The 19,752-nt window shown below is 35.7% G+C and overlaps 1 long non-coding RNA gene across 3 annotated transcripts; it reads left to right on the top strand.

Moving 5' to 3' along the window:
- Nucleotides 1–10,674: 10,674 nt before the first annotated feature.
- On the top strand, nucleotides 10,675–19,752 carry LOC116649982 (uncharacterized). Of its 3 annotated transcripts, none has more exons than XR_011417307.1 (4): nucleotides 10,675–11,063; nucleotides 11,168–16,799; nucleotides 17,071–18,773; nucleotides 19,045–19,752. It is a non-coding gene; the product is annotated as an uncharacterized lncRNA (long non-coding RNA). The 3 variants fall into 3 exon arrangements; XR_011417308.1 differs by having other exon boundaries at nucleotides 10,675–10,992; nucleotides 11,368–16,799; nucleotides 19,045–19,751; XR_004302961.2 differs by lacking the exon at nucleotides 10,675–11,063 and having other exon boundaries at nucleotides 16,073–16,799; nucleotides 19,045–19,351; nucleotides 19,439–19,699.

The raw sequence follows: 19,752 nt of genomic DNA, 5'->3' as shown, positions 1-19,752 counted from the left end.
AGGGTATAAAAATTATCTTCCCCGGTAGGGCTCGAACTCGCGACAGACCGCACCATTTGCTATGCCTCTACTCAGCAGCCACATCAATAATTAAATACTTATGATAAAAAAGGAGCTAAAGAAGCATTACAGAAAAAGTCGCAATTACCATGCTGTAAGAATCCGAAGCAGACGCGAATGAATGTGTGTGTGTACATGTATACAGAAATTCTTATGGCTGCTGCCCCATCCAATTGCGCAGTTACATATAACTTTGGTTTTTTCTTAACCGATCTTTAGAAATTTTCTACAGTATATCTTATTATACCATAGAACATTTGTGTATTCTGAAAAAGTCAATTGCACTTAAAGTTTGACTTAAATTGGTTGGCAGCACAAGTTGGGTTATTAACTTGATTTATAGCTGTGTGGTGGTAGCGGGGAGGTGGCGATAGGTATAAAATGCAAGATACTTGATATATATATAATATTCTAGAAGCAACATATCATGTTTGGTGACTCTAGCTCTTATTTTCTACGAAAATTGCCCAAAATCAGGATATCAATAACGATAACTGTCTGTCCGTCCGTCCGTCCGCATGTATGAACGCAAGGATCTCAGAACCTATAAAAGCTAGAGACAATTTGAAATTTTAGATGCAGATGCTCCCAGTTCCCGCGCAGATCGAGGTTGTTTCCTATAGTCGATAACTTACTCCGTTTCCAAGCAATCGATAAAAATCGATATCGATATCGATATCCTGTTTTTTGGGCAATTTTGTAAAATATTAAGAGCTAGAGTCACCAAACTTGACATATAGCTGCTAAAATAAAATATATATATGCATTTGATGTTGGAAGAAGAGGGTTCAGGGTATTCCCTAGTCGGGAGCTCCCGACTAGGACCTCTTACGTGTTTATGTTATGTTGGTTAGTTTAAAAGCTTTAATGGTATTTACTCGCCTTCAATTTGCATTCCTACATTGTTTAATACACTTTTCGGAGTAGTATAGTATTTAAATAAAAAATCCTCGAGACTCGCTATTTTTTTATTTATTTCAGCTATTATTTTTTTGTTCACAATATTCTTGAAGATTCTTCTCGCTACTCGTAGACTGAGTGATAATACTCTTTTCTAGATTTAAGTTTTCTTTTCTAATGAGCGTTTGCAAGTTTGGTGCTAATCCAACGACCTTATATTCCAAAAAACGATTGTTAACTGCGTCCTTTTCTTGAATCGGGTTCTCAGTATTGTATTTATCACTTGAAAAGTGACCAAACTTGTCTACGGACATGTTGTGAATAGCTAAACCATTGAATATTCATTATATTTATAATAGCTTTATTGTCTTAAATCAACCTTTCAACTATGTAATTGGCTTCTAATTTTAGCATTTTTCATATTAATATACTCTCTCAACGCAATATTTTCATTATTGATATAAGTAATCAAAAACGTCTTACGTTCATTCAAGCTATTTGTATTTATACTCTATAATTTAGCATTTTTACTTATATTATTATTAATATATACGCATACAAATAGTTTTTGATTTTTGTAAGATTTTCTCAAAACTCATATTATTCTCTTTAAGCTTTCCAAAAATCGAATTATTATATAAATGAATATCACTTCTCAGTTTTGGAATTTCAATAACTTTAACTTTTAACTTTATTTAAGCATTCGTTTACAGATGTCCAAACTTGTCGATACTCATTTTAATAATGTCATTTAAATACAAATATTTTTCCCTTTTATAAGGATCAACAATTTTATAAGGATCATCCCAGTAAATATAGTTTGGTTTATTTGTATTGAGCTTCATTATACCACCACCAGATATTGATGATTTTGATTGATTTGGAGTTGATATGGCAATTGGAACTGTTTTATGAATAAGGACTTTTTGAGATAATTTTGGAAAATTTTGGACGATTTCCTTTAAGTTTTCCATCAGGTTTGTTATGTTTTCTGTAAGCAGAAGTTTTTATTAGAATATCTTTATAATTTTGTAGATGTAAATCGTTATAATTCCGAGGAGTATTTTTATAAATTAAAGAATATAAGTCTGTAGTGAGATCCCATGTTTCGCCACTCTCTTGAATAAATTTTTCTTCTGATATATGAATAATAGAATTTGCTAACCTTAATTCACCATTTAAATCTTACTATGGTCCTTACGCTTCATCAAGTATCTTTTTTCTAGCTAATTCACTTAGATTAAACATATTTTCAACTCCAACATTAGATTGAGAGTAGAGTTGATTAACTGTAATATTATCATCAACATCATCATCATCATCATCCGCATCAGCATAGACATCAATTTGATTGATTCTTGTATTAGCATCAATCAAATCATCATCATCATCATCATAATCATTCTCATCATCTAGTTTTCGTCGTCTAAAATGCAAACAATCTATCTCTGGCTTAATTCCAGTATTTGAAATAAGTGGCGTGCACGACTGCTCTTCTTTCTTCGGTTTCAAAAATGCAACCTTTAATTTATTACTCTTAGCACGAGTTTCTGCAATGGTGCTGTTATGGGTTTAATGTTTCTTCCAGTTGTAAAGTGGTTTCAGCTTTACCTAATTTAATACTTTGAAATTTTTTTTCAAAACATTTCTTGTCTTTGATAATTTCTTTAGTGAACTCCCATCCATTTTATGATCTGCTATACAGTTTTAGAGCAGTAACTAATCTGTTATTCGGTTTTGTAGCAGTTAAACAGCCTGTTATGAACGGTTTTATACTAGTTAAACAGCCTGTTATGAACGGTTTTATAGCAGTTTAACAGCCCGTTAGGAATATATGATATACAGGTTAACTGCCCTGTTAGCAGTCAAAGAGATGACTGAATATTAAAGACATAAAATAGAGTATGTAACTAAATATATGCATCATTTTAATTTTTTATGTAATAGAGAGAGATGGAGATTTAAAATTTCAAGTAGGTTCTGAGATCCTTGCGTTCATACATGCGGACGGGCGGACGGACGGACGGACAGACAGACGGACATGGCTAGATCGCCTCGGCTATTGATGCTGATCAAGATTTTATATATACCTTATACCTGTATCATAATAATCAACATTTTCTGCTGTTGGGACTGCGATGTGTAATCCCAGGTTGTTAAACTGCGCGCCTGCAGCTCTTTCTTTGGCAAGCTGATATCACCCGTTACAAAGTCGTTGAATTGACTCGTCTTTCATCGAATTATATTTCTTCGGATGGAAGAATACGAAGTGTTGGAGCTCCAAACCAATTGACTCACCAATTTGGTTTTTGTTCTCCATGCGCGTACAATATCGTACATCACATTTTCTTCTATGGTTGTTATACTCAAAAGGGGTTTAGCCCCTTTTGAGTTAAAATCATTAAGAACATCAATGTCCTGCATCTCCACTTGATGGTTAGATTGGTGCGGTTGCTTCTGCGGCTGCTGCTGCTGATGTTGATACTCCAACTGTCTGGAAGCTTCGACGAGGGTGGCCACTTGAAACAACTTTGAGGATGAAGATGATGCATAGTTTCTTACTTAATGAAGTAATACTCTGAGCTGCACTGATTTTATAGTCCTGCCTTTGGACGCTGGAATTATTTTTCAGGCAATATTTTTGAGGAGCAGAATTTTGCTAAGTGGAGTGCTCAACGATTAGTTTTTCAAACATCTCGAGCGATTTTTAATGTTGAAATAATTTTTTCAAACATATTTCACTGGAATTATTTTTGAAGTAATATTTTTGTGGAACAGCATTTTGTGAAGTGGCAGTCTTCATTCTTTGCTTAGCTCATTATCAATTATTAATTTTTTTAATATCTAGGGATTCTTATATATCTTGTTACGTTGTTCTGGCTCATAGCTATGTCAACAAATGTTACGCGGCCACCCTGAACGCAAGCTGCAATATGTTGACATTGATCAATTGAAAATGATAATGGAACAAAATATGGTGGAGATTCTCCACGCCATAGAGAAAATATAAGAGTTTTCTGTCCATTTAAGCAATAGAGCAATAGCTTGCTGCTGAGCAATATACAATTTTGCTCATCCTCCATAACAAGTGCAGTATCTATCATCTGGAGTAAGTCTTTGTACCCAAATCATTTGGGGAGCTTCCCTTGATATATCTGCCTGCACATTGCAGCGTTTATTATTGTGATAGTAAAAACTGTAAACAGAGATTTCCACAGTTATAGCTGTTGAAATGTTACCCTATTATAGTTGTATTTAATATTTTTTCCCAAATAATGAATAACTTCTTACTGAGGTTGTAAATTTCCAAAACTATCAAAATATTCATTCTCTCTTCCACTTTTATACCCTGAAACCATTTAAAATGGTATATTGTATTTGTCCAAAATCCAAATGTATGTAACAGGCAGAAGGAAGCATCTCCGACCCCAATAGCCGAGTCGATCTAGCCATGTCCGTCTGTCCGTCCCTCCGTCCGTTCGTCCGTCCGTATGTATGAACGCAAGGATCTCAGAACCTATAAGCGCTAAAGTCTTGAAATTTTACGTGTAGGGGCTCCTGGTGCCTGCGCAGATCGAGTTTGTTTCCGATAATCGATAACTTACTGCGTTTCGAAGCAATCGATAAAAATTGATATCGATATCCTGTTTTTTTGATAATTTTGGTAAAAAATAAGAGCTAGGGTCACCAAACTTGACATTTAGCTTCTAAAATAGAATATATATATGCATTTGATGTTTGAAGAAAAGGGTTCCGGGTATCCCTTAGTTGGGAGCTCCCGACTAGAACCTCTTATTTGTTTCTGGTGTGGCTGTTGAGTAGAGTCGACAGCAAGTACTGCCGGCAGGGTTCAGGGTATTCCCTAGTCGGGAGCTCCCGACTAGAACCTCTGATTTGGTTGTGTACAATTTCTGTTAGTTAGATCTTAAAATTAACATATTATTTGTTGTATATGATTTATTATTGAAAAGACAATCTTTAAAGCATTTCACACTGATTTTTTCCAAAATTGATTTTTTAATACCCTTTGCCTTTTTAACACAACCTCCGTCTTCAAGTTTCAATGAGTACATTTTGCGTCGAAGTCCTACGAATTCTTTCATTATCCTACCATTATTCTCATCTTTCATCATGCCCAAGACTTTTTTATTAACTCTCTTTAGGGCATATTTATGAGCATGATCATCAGAATATTCAGATGTGTCGAATTTTATTTCAAGATCACCCTTAATATCTGCATAAAATTCCTCAGTTTTAATTGTATATATTAAGGAGTCGGTATCCATATAATTTAATGCTAGATCAGATTTAAACTTTGCTACCACATAATCATAATGAAAATCATACATCAACAATTTCGAAAGATCTAATACTGTAAAACCTAAATATATGGGCTTATTATAATAGTTATGCAATCTTTTCATTTGGATAGCATACATACAGTCACGGACAAAAGTATTGGCAATTGTGGTGCTGTCAACTAAAAATTCGAAATTTGACAATAACCAACTTATTATTTTATTGAAATATATTTTTTTTATGATCTTTTAAATATCTAACTCACTTTAAAGTATTAAAAAAGGAACATTTTTTGTTGCTTCAAGCTCTACAAATAAAAAACAAAAAATATGGTAATTTTCATAGGGACAAAAGTATTGGCAAAAACTTAAATAATTGTGTTAAAATTTAAAAAAATAAAACATGAGATAAAAATTAATACTTAGTCGGCATGCCTTTTTGTTTTATAACGCTTTCCAGGCGATTCGGCATCGAATGCACCAATTTTCGGGCAACATTTGGCTCAATTTTGTGCCACTCTTCCATTGGGGCTTCTTTAAGCTCAGTCTTTGTTGAAAATGTATGCTTTCTAAGCCTTTTTTCTAGTTCCTCCCATAGGTGCTCGATTGGATTGAGGTCTGGTGATTGAGGAGGATGTGGAAGAACATGAGCTGTATTGTATGCAAGCCACATTCGCACATCATGGGCCGTGTGCTTTGGATCATTGTCCTGTTGAAAAGTGAACTGACTGCTTAACATAAACTTTTCAGCGCTTTTTTTTAAATTTGCCTTCAATATTTCCAAGTAAACACGCTTGTCCATTGTTCCTTCGATGAAAACTAGTTCACCCACACCAGCTGCGGACATACAACCCCACACCTTAATCATCCTTAATATCTGCATAAAATTCCTCAGTTTTAATTGTATATATTAAGGAGTCGGTATCCATATAATTTAATGCTAGATTAGATTTAAACTTTGCTACCACATAATCATAATAAAAATCATACATCAACAATTTCGAAAGATCTAATACTGTAAAACCTAAATATATGGGCTTATTATAATAGTTATGCAATCTTTTCATTTGGATTGCATACATATGAAAGTTTGATTTTGCGATTAATGCACTTGCTCCCAATCTATTGCAAGACGTTCTTTCCTATGCAGTTACCAATTTAAAGTTTTCACGTTTTTCAACGTTTTGTATGGTTTTCCCATATACTGCATTATTTAATAGCTTAAAAAAATCTTTTTCGAAATTATTTTTCGCCTGCGTTTCGTGATATATATTAATATCAATATATTTTCTTAGCCAAGTAGACTGCTTAAACCGTAATATACGGTAAATTTAGTTAACCGCAATCCATTATGAATACATTGTTGAAGATTTCTATAATGTATGGGATATTTATATTTCGGTCTTAGGTCAGCGATAAGCTTCTTAACTGTACACTTTGCAGTTGGTTTTTAATTGCTTGGACAAAACGGCAAGTCGTTATGCATATCATGAAGGGATGCTAAGTATTCTAAATCTACTTCAAGAATATATCCATATTTATACGTTGCAGAAATTGCAAATAAATGAAATGATCGTATTTCATCCTCACTTAACCACTGGAAATCAACATATGGAAGATATTGTGACATCGCCCACCCATATAGATTAATTGAATCCAAATACATTGAATATTGAGAGGGTTTTGTGCTATCATAATCATTCATATACTTATGGTTAACAATTGAATCTCTGACAACATTGTACTAATCCCAACGAATATCATATTCTATAAATCATTGCATATCTATGTCTGTAAATAATTCCAATTCTATTCCAGTTGTTTTTAGAATAGCATCCAAAGATATCCCCGGAGCTGTGTAATAATGGGCTGAGTCTAATGAATAAATATTCTTGCAAATTGAACGAAAATTTTCGAAACCATCTGCAAGCAAAAGTACATCTGTCTTCAAATACAGCTCCATATAATCTTTGAGGGTCTTACAATTAAAAACTCTCCACACGTTCTGAGCGTGTAAATAATCATCATCTAAACATTCTCTATTTTCAAGACTGATAAATTTTTCCCTTAGTGGAAGAGCAGTTTCTTGCAAACATTCAAATTTAGTAGAGTAATCATATGGGAAAACTCCCTTCCTATGTACTAGATTAAAGTGTGTTTCGTCCGGGAAGAACCGTTTAACATTTGTGAAATTATTATGTTCTAAATTAGAGCTAAGACTATCTAAACTTGCAACCATAAATCGAAATGAGTCTAAAAAACGCATTTCCAAATTTGTTTTATGCTCTGTAATATATGTGTATTTTGAAAGTGATATGTAAATCTCAATAGAGCGGTAGAGCCTTAATTTCACCTTCAACTTTTGATAACTCATGGTGAGAAAAATTATGAAAAAGTACGGGGATAAATGAGGCAACCTTGTAATTTATGTTACGGGCATTATGAGATGCCCCTCTAAATTTACCAGTTAAGTGCCAATGATCCCGTATTCTATCGAAGTTTAAAATCTTAGTGCGAATGTGGCAATTTATAGCATTTTTAAATTAATGCTCATCCTCTAAGCTCATTTCGACTGGCTTTACAGTAGATAAATATTTGCTTTAAGTCTCTCTCTTGCATCAGCATTAAGAGATTTTACAAAATGTAATCCTACATTTTCTTCACTATATATAACGAATTTATCGAATCTAGAATCATATGCAGATTTTACGAAATATGCGTCGGCAACAGGAATGTGTTCTTGAATGCTTATTACATAATTGCTCACATTCCTGTTCATAGTTTTAAGACGCACTCGAAATCTTCATAAATTATAAAAGGTATATCTAAACTATTTGAATAATTTTTAAATTTGCTCTCGCCGCTGTTGGAAGCTTCGCCACCACTTTTCCACACTGCTCGCCATGCATCTTGTCGTTATGCGAATATTTTAAGCATACATAACCAAAGACACTTAAGTAAGTATTTTGTTGCTCAAACAATTTAATGTCTTTGAGCTTTATTAAAAATTCCATGTTATGAAATTTGAGTGAGAATATCTCATCAATTTCAATAATTGGACTCCTTATATCATTGATTTTATATGGGGCACACCTATCAGCATTATGTTGCAAGTTCTTTAGGGCTGCTGTTAAAGCCTACTTAGAGCAAAACTCATCGTCGTTTTTTATATTAATAATAACTTTATTCAAGCCCAATTTCCGTGGTAATGGAATAAAACTAGAGCCTCTTAGCGGCTTATATTTATTGACGTTCATTTCCAAACGTATAATTTTTATGAGAGTCAAACCACTATCTCTCTCTTGTAAGCATCTTTGAACTTATGACGTATGAGTGGCTCACAAATATTTCTTCCAAGTCAGAAGACTTCGTAGCCACTCACATTTCAGTTTGATAGGATTTTATCATTATTTCAAAATCTTCACCATTATTATTATTACTATTTATTTTCGCATATTCAGCGAAAAGCTCAAAGTTGATTTTATATGAGGTGTGCAGCTCTAAAACGTTTTCCATTATTGGAAGTAATGAACTTCCTGCTTCCAATAGGAACTCTTCAGGGAACAACGTTATCCGAAACATTGCTATATGAATAGGTGATAATCCGGTATTGGAACCCGGATGCCGCAAGTTGAACATAGCCATCCAACGGTGTGAAGGCCTTATTTTTGTGTTCTTTTGCCCACAAATGTTGTGCCCAGCGATTATGAGCCACCGTTACTCCACAAACCTCACAAAAGCGTTGTGCATTTTGATTATTGTTTGCTGATGTTGATGCCATATTTATACCCTGAACCCATTAAAAATGGGTATAAGGGTATACTGTATGTGTGCAAAATCCAAACAGGCAAAAGGAAGCATCTCCGACCCCATGAGGTATAAATATTCTTGATCAGCACCAATAGCCGAGTCGATCTAGCCATGTCCGTTTGTCTGTCTGTCCGTCCGTCCGACTGGCCGTATGTATGAAATTTTAGATGTAGGTGCTCCTAGTGCCTGCGCAGATCAAGTTTGTTTCTGATAATCGATAGCTTACTCCGTTTCTAAGCAATCGATAAAAATCGATATCGATATCCTGTTTTTTGGGCAATTTTGGTAAGAAGTCATGTCCGTCTGTGTGTCCGTCCGTCCGTCTGTCCGTATGTATGAACGCAAGGATCTCAGAACCTATAAGAGCTAGAGTGCCAGTGCCTGCGCAGATCGAGTTTGTTTCCGATAATCGATAACTTACTGCGTTTCCAAGCAACTGATAAAAATCGATTTCGATATCCTGTTTTTCAAGTCTCTAGCTCTTATAGGTTCTGAGATCCTTGCGTTCATACATACGGACAGACGGACGGACGGACAGACAGACGGACATGACTTCTTACTTCTTCCAACATATGGACGGTCGGACTGACGGACGGACGGACGGACGGATGGACGGACAGACAGACGGACATGGCTAGATCGACTCGGCTATTGATGCTGATCAAGAATATATATGCTTTATGGGGTCGAAGATACTTCCTTCTGCCTGTTACATACATTTGGATTTCGCACAAATACAATATTCCCTTATACCCATTTTTAATGGGTTCAGGGTATATAAATTAGCATATTATTTGTTGTATATGATTTATTATTGAAAAGACAATCTTTAAAGCATTTCACACTGATGTTTTCCAAAATTGATTTTTTAATACCCTTTGCCTTTTTAACACAACCTCCGTCCTCAAGTTTCAATGCGTACATTTTGGGTCGAAGTCTTATGAATTCTTTCATTATCCTACCAATATTCTCATCTTTCCTCATGCCCAAGACTTTTTTATTAACTCTCTTTAGGGCATATTTATGAGCATGATCATCAGAATATTCATATGTTTCGAATTTCATTTCAAGATCATCTTTAATATCTGCATAAAAGCCCTCAGTTTTAATTGTGTATATTAAGGAGTCGGTATCCATATAATTTAATACTAGATCAGATTTAAGCTTTGCTACCACATAATCATAATAAAAATCATACATCAACAATTTCGAAAGATCTTATACTGTTAAACCTAAATATATGGGCTTATTATAATAGGTTTGCAATCTTTTCATTTGGATTGCATATGTAGTATACCTACCCTGCCAGTAACACAAATCAAAGGGTATAAAAGTTAATACATACATTGTGACACTCAGTCATAATAATCATAAATATACAAATACCCAAAAGACCACACTTAAACATACAAACACACCAGCGCATATGTCATACGATCCACCACTTATATACATGCCTATCGTAGCGCGTGGGAATGCTGAGCATGCATATTGCAGCTCAAGTGGTCAAGATATACACAACATATGTATGCCTTCTACATACACATGTATATACTAATATACTTACACATAAATATAAGACATAGATATAAGCATTGCATGTTTCGGGTTAGCTGAACACAGCACGAATATGTAAGAAGCATTCTAAATAAAGCAAGACAACGGAGCAGACGCTCCTAACCAAAACGTTCTCGTCTGTAACGAATATATTACATGGCGACCGTAGCAGGACTCTCACCAATCTGCAGTGAATAAAATACATCCCAAAAACTAGTGGAAAGGGAGCCAAGAAGGCTGGCAACAAACAACAACAAACTTCAACAAAAACAACAGCAACAGCAGATGACATTTACTACAACTCTGGTAACAAATAAAAAGACAGCAGCGATGGAGGGATAGCTGTGGACAACAAATAAATATTTGAGTGAGTAGAGTGCGGATGGATAAGAAAACAAAGAAACAGAAAAAGCGCGGCGGTGTCAAACAACGACTGAGGTCGGAAATTGACCGTCTCAGCAAAGACTTGAGCAATCAAGATAACCCGCCAGCATGGAACGATTCTGTTTCCATGCATGAAAAACGTTCGAAAAACGACTGAGGTCGGAAATTGACCGTCTCAGCAAAGACTTGAACAATCAAGATAACCCGCCAGCATGGAACGATTCTGTTTCCATGCATGAAAAACGTTCGTTTCGTGAAGCACAACTAGTGCAATTAATAAACAAAAAACAAATTCCATCCGTCTCCTACCGCCAAATACAAAATATAAGCAAGAAAGTTACTCCTCCTATTCAAACAGCTATCGCAGCATATGAGAGACAATGTCCGGCGGACTGTGAGGGTCCATTCTACAACATTGGCTGCGCACTGACTTGCGAGATTGCCAAACCGACAGCGCTACAAAGAGCGCAATAGAGGGCAACATACAATCATCCCGGAGCGAGGCTGGTCCGGCAACATGAACGAGTTTCGACAGTGGACCGACAGCGCTACAAAGAGCGCACTACAAAATTTTATACCCTGAACCCATTAAAAATGGGTATAAGGGTATATTGTATTTGTGCGCAATCCAAATGTATGTAACAGGCAGAAGGAAGCATCGCCGACCCCATAAAGTATACATATTCTTGATCAGCATCAATAGCCGAGTCGATCTAGCCATGTCCGTCTGTCTGTCCTTCCGTCCGTCCGTCCCTCCGTCCGTCCGTCCGTCCGTCCGTCCCTCCGTCCGTCCGTCCGTATGTATGAACGCAAGGATCTCAGAACCTATAAGAGCTAGAGACTTGAAATTAGCTCCCGCGCAGATCGGGAGAAAACAAAAAAATTTTAACAAAAGCCGCTACATCGATTATTGTTATGATGTCTTGAACAATATATTAATAAATTAAAAAATAAAAAAAAACAAGTAAGAGGTTTTAGTCGGGAGCTCCCGACTAGGGGATACCATGAAACCTCTTCTTCTAACATCAAATGTATATATATATATTCTATTTTAGAAGCTATATGTCAAGTTTTGTTACTCTAGCTCATATTTTTTTACCAAAAATGCCCAAAAAACAGGATATCGACATCGATTTTTATCGATTACTTGGAAACGGAGTAAGCTATCGATTATCGGAAACAAACTCGATCTGCGCAGGCAATAGGGGCATCTACTCTCTTTAGGGCATATTTATGAGCATGATCATCAGAATATTCATATGTGTCGAATTTAATTTCAAGATCATCCTTAATATCTGCATAAAATTCCTCAGTTTTAATTGTATATATTAAGGAGTCGGTATCCATATAATTTAATGCTAGATCAGAGTTAAACTTTGCTACCACATAATCATAATGAAAATCATACATCAACAATTTCGAAAGATCTAATACTATAAAACCTAAATATATGGGCTTATTATAATAGTTATGCAATCTTTTCATTTGGATTGCATACATATGAAAGTTTGATTTTGCGATTAATGCACTTGCTCCCAATCTATTGCAAGACGTTCTTTCCCATGCAGTTACCAATTTAATGTTTTTACGTTTTCCAACGTTTTGTATGGTTTTCCCATATACTGCTTATTAAAAAAATCTTTTTCGAAATTATTTTTCGCCTGCGTTTCGTGATATATATTAATATCAATATATTTTCTTAACCAAGTAGACTGCTTAAACCGTAATATACGGTAAATTTAGTTAACCGCAATCCATTATGAATACATTGTTGAAGATTTCTATAATGTATGGGATATTTATATTTCGGTCTTAGGTCAGCGATAAGCTTTTTAACTGTACACTTTGCAGTTGGTTTTTAATTGCTTGGACAAAACGGCAAGTCGTTATGCATATCATGAAGGGATGCTGGGTATTCTAAATCTACTTCAAGAATATATCCATATTCAGCGTTTCAGAAATTGAAAATTAATGAAATGATCGTATTTCATCCTCACTTAACCACTGGAAATCAACATATGGAAGATATTGTGACATCGCCCACCCATATAGATTAATTGAATCCAAATACATTGAATATTGAGAGGGTTTTGTGCTATCATAATCATTCATATACTTATGGTTAACAATTGAATCTCTGACAACATTGTACTAATCCCAACGAATATCATATTCTATAAATCATTGCATATCTATGTCTGTAAATAATTCCAATTCTATTTTTTCCTTAGTGGAAGAGCAGTTTCTTGCAAACATTCAAATTTAGTAGAGTAATCATATGGGAAAACTCCCTTCCTATGTACTAGATTAAAGTGTGTTTCGTCCGGGAAGAACCGTTTAACAGTTGTGAAATTATTATGTTCTAAATTAGAGGTAAGACTATCTAAACTTGAACCATAAATCGAAATGAGTCTAAAAAACGTATTTCCAAATTTGTATTATGCTCTGTAATATATGTGTATTTTGAAAGGGATATGTAAATCTCTTTATTGAGCGGTAGAGCCTTAATTTCACCTTCAACTTTTGACAACTCTCTTACAAATAAATGAACATCATGATGTGAAAAATTATGAAAAAGTACGAGGATAAATGAGGCAACCTTGTAATTTATGTTACAGGCATTATGAGATGCCACTCTTAATTTACCAGTTAATTGGCAATGATCCCGTACTCCATCGAAGTTTAAAATCTTAGTGCGAATGTGGCAATTTATAGCATTTTTAAATTTATGCTTATCCTATTTGCTATAAATCTCTCTTGCATCAGCAATGAGAGATGTTACAAAATGTAATCCTGCACTTTCTTCACTATATATAACGAATTTATCGAAACTAGAATCATATGCAGATTTTACAAAATATGCGTCTGCAACAGGAATGTGTTCTTGAATGCTTATTACATTCTCATTCACATTCCTGTTCATAGGTTTTAAGACGCACTCGAAATCTTCATAAATTATAAAAAGTATATCTAAACTATTTGAATAATTTTTAAATTTGACACTCGCCGCTGTTGGAAGCTTCGCAACCACTATTTCAAACACTGCTCGCCATGCATCTTGTCGTTATGCGAATATTTTAAGCATACATAACCAAAGACACTTAAGTAAGTATTTTGTTGCTCAAACAATTTAATGTCTTTGAGCTTTATTAAAAATTGCATATTATGAAATTTGAGTGAGAATATCTCATCAATCTCAATAATTGGACTCCTTATATCATCCATTTTATATGGGGCACACCTATCAGCACTATGTTGCAAGTTCTTTAGGGCTGCTGTTAAAGCCTACTTAGAGCAAAACTCATCGTCGTTTTTTATATTAATAATAGCTTTATTCAAGCCCAATTTCCGTGGTAATGGAATAAAACTAGAGCCTCTTAGCGGCTTATATTTATTGACGTTCATTTCCAAACGTATAATTTTTATGAGAGTCCAACCACTATCTCTCTCTTGTAAGCATCTTTGAACTTATGACGTATGAGTGGCTCACAAATATTTCTTCCAAGTCAGAAGACTTCGTAGCCACTCACATTTCAGTTTGATAGGATTTTATCATTATTTCAAAATCTTCACCATTATTATTATTACTATTTATTTTCGCATATTCAGCGAAAAGCTCGAAGTTGATTTTATATGAGGTGTGCAGCTCTAAAACGTTTTCCATTATTGGAAGTAATGAACTTCCTGCTTCCAATAGGAACTCTTCAGGGAACATAACGTTATCCGAAACATTGCTATATGAATAGGTGATAATCCGGTATTGGAACCCGGATGCCGCAAGTTGAACATAGCCATCCAACGGTGTGAAGGCCTTATTTTTGTGTTCTTTTGCCCACAAATGTTGTGCCCAGCGATTATGAGCCACCGTTACTCCACAAACCTCACAAAAGCGTTGTGCATTTTGATTATTGTTTGCTGATGTTGATGCCATATTTATACCCTGAACCCATTAAAAATGGGTATAAGGGTATACTGTATGTGTGCAAAATCCAAACAGGCAAAAGGAAGCATCTCCGACCCCATGAGGTATAAATATTCTTGATCAGCACCAATAGCCGAGTCGATCTAGCCATGTCCGTTTGTCTGTCTGTCCGTCCGTCCGACTGGCCGTATGTATGAAATTTTAGATGTAGGTGCTCCTAGTGCCTGCGCAGATCAAGCTTGTTTCTGATAATCGATAGCTTACTACGTTTCTAAGCAATCGATAAAAATCGATATCGATATCCTGTTTTTTGGACAATTTTGGTAAGAAGTCATGTCCGTCTGTCTGTCCGTCCGTCCGTCTGTCCGTATGTATGAACGCAAAGATCTCAGAACCTATAAGAGCTAGAGTGCCAGTGCCTGCACAGATCGAGTTTGTTTCCGATAATCGATAACTTACTGCGTTTCCAAGCAACTGATAAAAATCGATTTCGATATCCTGTTTTTCAAGTCTCTAGCTCTTATAGTTTCTGAGATCCTTGCGTTCATACATATGGACGGTCGGACTGACGGACGGACGGACGAATGGACGGACAGACAGACGGACATGGCTAGATCGACTCGGCTATTGATGCTGATCAAGAATATATATGCTTTATGGGGTCGGAGATACTTCCTTCTGCCTGTTACATACATTTGGATTTCGCACAAATACAATATTCCCTTATACCTATTTTTAATGGGTTCAGGGTATATAAATTAGCATATTATTTGTTGTATATGATTTATTATTGAAAAGACAATCTTTAAAGCATTTCACACTGATGTTTTCCAAAATTGATTTTTTAATACCCTTTGCCTTTTTAACACAACCTCCGTCCTCAAGTTTCAATGCGTACATTTTGGGTCGAAGTCTTATGAATTCTTTCATTATCCTACCAATATTCTCATCTTTCATCATGCCCAAGACTTTTTTATTAACTCTCTTTAGGGCATGTTTCGAATTTCATTTCAAGATCATCTTTAATATCTGCATAAAAGCCCTCAGTTTTAATTGTGTATATTAAGGAGTCGGTATCCATATAATTTAATACTAGATCAGATTTAAGCTTTGCTACCACATAATCATAATAAAAATCATACATCAACAATTTCGAAAAATCTTATACTGTTAAACCTAAATATATGGGCTTATTATAATAAGTTTTATATCTTTTCATTTGGATTGCATATGTAGTATACCTCCCCCGCCAGTTACACAAATCAAAGGGTATAAAAGTTAATACATACATTGTGACACTCAGTCATAATAATCATAAATATACAAATACCCAAAAGACCACACTTAAACATACAAACACACCAGCGCATATGTCATACGATCCACCACTTATATACATGGCTATCGTAGCGCGTGGGAATGCTGAGCATGCACATTGCAGCTCAAGTGGTCAAGATATACACAACATATGTATGCCTTCTGCATACACATGTATATACTAATATACTTACACATAAATATAAGACATAGATATAAGCATTGCATGTTTCGGGTTAGCTGAACACAGCACGAATATGTAAGAAGCATTCTAAATAAAGCAAGACAACGGAGCAGACGCTCCTAACCAAAACGTTCTCGTCTGTAACGAATATATTACATGGCGACCGTAGCAGGACTCTCACCAATCTGCAGTGAATAAAATACATCCCAAAAACTAGTGGAAAGGGAGCCAAGAAAGCAGGCAACAAACAACAACAAACTTCAACAAAAACAACAGCAACAGCAGATGACATTTACTACAACTCTGGTAACAAATAAAAAGACAGCAGCGATGGAGGGATAGCTGTGGACAACAAATAAATATTTGAGTGAGTAGAGTGCGGAAGGATAAGAAAATAAAGAAACAGAAAAAGCGCGGCGGTGTCAAACAACGACTGAGGTCGGAAATTGACCGTCTCAGCAAAGACTTGAACAATCAAGATAACCCGCCAGCATGGAACGATTCTGTTTCCATGCATGAAAAACGTTCGTTTCGTGAAGCACAACTAGTGCAATTAATAAACAAAAAACAAATTCCATCCGTCTCCTACCGCCAAATACAAAATATAAGCAAGAAAGTTACTCCTCTTATTCAAACAGCTATCGCAGCATATGAGAGACAATGTCCGGCGGGCTGTGAGGGTCCATTCTACAACATTGGCTGCGCACTGACTTGCGAGATTGCCAAACCGACAGCGCTACAAAGAGCGCAATAGAGGGCAGCATACAATCATCCCGGAGCGAGGACCAGCACCGGCAACATGAACGAGTTTCGACAGTGGACCGACAGCGCTACAAAGAGCGCACTACAAAATTTTATACCCTGAACCCATTAAAAATGGGTATAAGGGTATATTGTATTTGTGCGCAATCCAAATGTATGTAACAGGCAGAAGGAAGCATCGCCGACCCCATAAAGTATACATATTCTTGATCAGCATCGATAGCCGAGTCGATCTAGCCATGTAGCCGTCCCTCCGTCCGTCCGTCCGTATGTATGAACGCAAGGATCTCAGAACCTATAAGAGCTAGAGACTTGAAATTAGCTCCCGCGCAGATCGGGAGAAAACAAAAAAAATTTTAACAAAAGCCGCTACATCGATTATTGTTAATAATGTCTTGAACAATATATTAATAAATTAAAAAATAAAAAAAAAACAAGTAAGAGGTTTTAGTCGGGAGCTCCCGACTAGGGGATACCATGAAACCTCTTCTTCTAACATCAAATGTATATATATATATTCTATTTTAGAAGCTATATGTCAAGTTTTGTTACTCTAGCTCATATTTTTTTACCATAAATGCCCAAAAAACAGGATATCGACATCGATTTTTATCGATTACTTGGAAACGGAGTAAGCTATCGATTATCGGAAACAAACTCGATCTGCGCAGGCAATAGGAGCATCTACTCTCTTTAGGGCATATTTATGAGCATGATCATCAGAATATTCATATGTTTCGAATTTCATTTCAAGATCATCTTTAATATGTATATTAAGGAGTCGGTATTCATATAATTTAATACTAGATCAGATTTAAACTTTGCTACCACATAATCATAATAAAAATCATACATCAACAATTTCGAAAGATCTTATACTGTTAAACCTAAATATATGGGCTTATTATAATAAGTTTTATATCTTTTCATTTGGATTGCATATGTAGTATACCTCCCCCGCCAGTTACACAAATCAAAGGGTATAAAAGTTAATACATACATTGTGACACTCAGTCATAATAATCATAAATATACAAATACCCAAAAGACCACACTTAAACATACAAACACACCAGCGCATATGTCATACGATCCACCACTTATATACATGGCTATCGTAGCGCGTGGGAATGCTGAGCATGCACATTGCAGCTCAAGTGGTCAAGATATACACAACATATGTATGCCTTCTGCATACACATGTATATACTAATATACTTACACATAAATATAAGACATAGATATAAGCATTGCATGTTTCGGGTTAGCTGAACACAGCACGAATATGTAAGAAGCATTCTAAATAAAGCAAGACAACGGAGCAGACGCTCCTAACCAAAACGTTCTCGTCTGTAACGAATATATTACATGGCGACCGTAGCAGGACTCTCACCAATCTGCAGTGAATAAAATACATCCCAAAAACTAGTGGAAAGGGAGCCAAGAAGGCTGGCAACAAACAACAACAAACTTCAACAAAAACAACAGCAACAGCAGATGACATTTACTACAACTCTGGTAACAAATAAAAAGACAGCAGCGATGGAGGGATAGCTGTGGACAACAAATAAATATTTGAGTGAGTAGAGTGCGGAAGGATAAGAAAACAAAGAAACAGAAAAAGCGCGGCGGTGTCAAACAACGACTGAGGTCGGAAATTGACCGTCTCAGCAAAGACTTGAACAATCAAGATAGCCCGCCAGCATGGAACGATTCTGTTTCCATGCATGAAAAACGTTCGTTTCGTGAAGCACAACTAGTGCACTTAATAAACAAAAAACAAATTCCATCCGTCTCCTACCGCCAAATACAAAATATAAGCAAGAAAATTGCTCCTCTTATTCAAACAGCTATCGCAGCATATGAGAGACAATGTCCGGCGGACTGTGAGGGTCCATTCTACAACATTGGCTGCGCACTGACTTGCGAGATTGCCAAACCGACAGCGCTACAAAGAGCGCAATAGAGGGCAACATACAATCATCCCGGAGCGAGGACCAGCACCGGCAACATGAACGAGTTTCGACAGTGGACCGACAGCGCTACAAGGAGCGCACTACGAATTTTTATACCCTGAACCCATTAAAAATGGGTATAAGGGTAGTCGGGAGCTCCTGACTAGGGGATACCATGAAACCTCTTCTTCTAACATCAAATGTATATATATATATTCTATTTTAGAAGCTATGTGTCAAGTTTTGTTACTCTAGCTCTTATTTTTTATCAAAATTGCCCAAAAAACAGGATATCGACATCGATTTTTATCGATTACTTGGAAACGGAGTAAGCTATCGATTATCGGAAACAAACTCGATCTGCGCAGGCACTAGGAGCATCTACTCTCTTTAGGGCATATTTATGAGCATGATCATCAGAATATTCAGATGTGTCGAATTTTATTTCAAGATCATCCTTAATATCTGCATAAAATTCCTCAGTTTTAATTGTGTATAAGTTAATTCCAAAGTTTATTAAACGATGAAAAAAATATAATTTTTAGGGAAGCAAGACTTCCTTTATTTGATGTTAATTTGCAACTGAATAAACTTAAATCAATT

Source organism: Drosophila virilis, unplaced genomic scaffold, assembly GCF_030788295.1.
Source record: "Drosophila virilis strain 15010-1051.87 unplaced genomic scaffold, Dvir_AGI_RSII-ME tig00001611, whole genome shotgun sequence".
NCBI lineage: Eukaryota > Metazoa > Arthropoda > Insecta > Diptera > Drosophilidae > Drosophila > Drosophila virilis.
This window is presented reverse-complemented; position numbering and strand designations above follow the sequence as displayed.